Source organism: Chinchilla lanigera, unplaced genomic scaffold (genome assembly GCF_000276665.1).
Source record: "Chinchilla lanigera isolate Chin_1 unplaced genomic scaffold, ChiLan1.0 scaffold00061, whole genome shotgun sequence".
Lineage (NCBI taxonomy): Eukaryota > Metazoa > Chordata > Mammalia > Rodentia > Chinchillidae > Chinchilla > Chinchilla lanigera.
Window position 1 is genome coordinate 2,440,943 of NW_004955462.1, and position 1,087 is coordinate 2,442,029.

A 1,087-nucleotide genomic window follows, 5' to 3' on the forward strand; every position below is an offset into this window, starting at 1 on the left:
CGTTTCATGCTGTGTGAAGTGCGCTGTATTTAGTTTGTACTCTGTTACAGTCGGGCCCCCTGAGCTTCTACACTGGGGGAAATTACTGATGTCCATGAAGGCCAGATGCCACCCTTGGCGTGGTCCGCGGAGTCCAGCCCCAGGCCTCAGGTTTGCACAGCAGTCTGCAGCCCCAGGGAGGCCTCCTTGTGGAGGGGCGCGAGTGGTCCGCGCGTGTCTAAGCTTCCACGCTTGGCATTCGGCCTGGGCGCGTCCTTCCTCCTCACACAGCTCGGCACCGCTCGGGGATGCCCGTGACAGCTGCTTCTGAAAAATACCAAACTCATGGAAGGTTTGAAGAAGTCAGCCCAGCACTACTGTTTACTCCCAGCAGGACTTAGTGAGGACTATGCCCGCCTCTGTCCAAACCGCCAGAAGGCCGCCGCTCACTCTGTGGCACTGCTGTCCAGGAGCGAGGACTTTTCCTCCTTACCCACAACGCCAGGACCACAGAGCAGGTACGGTCAGCGGTGCTGGAGCCCGGAGCACGGCCACGGGGCAAGGCAGGTGAGCTGGGTCTCCACGGCGTAAGCGGGCCTTGGAGTCACTCTGCAAGCACGGGAAAAGCTTCACAGTGGGCACAGCATGCTCCTGCAGCCAGAGAGAAGTGTGTCTTTGTTTTTTGGGTCTCTTTTCTGTTAGCTCGTGCTTGCAGTGCGTGGTGATTACACTCAAAGTGGTGACCGCTACGCATGCGCATCGCGTCTCCATCCTTTGACCCCGGACCCTCCCGCTCTGCCCTCTTCGCTCATCCCCACGGAAATTGAGGCACAGAAGGTTAAACATCTCGTAGTTTTTCTTATATGAAAGACCCAAAATATAAATAAAGAGCAAGACAAAAGGTGGATGATAGAGCACAGGGAGGTAGTTTGGAAACGCGAAGTCTATCAAGCGCTGTGGACTCGCACGGGGCTCTGGCGGGCCTGCGCCGTCCAGCTCCGTGCGCCAGGGGGCGCTGCGGGACCGCGCCGCCTCTCGGGGAACCCGCGGGAGCGCCGTGAGCATGCGCGGACGTCCTGCGCGCGGACTGAGAAAGTGAGGATGCGCA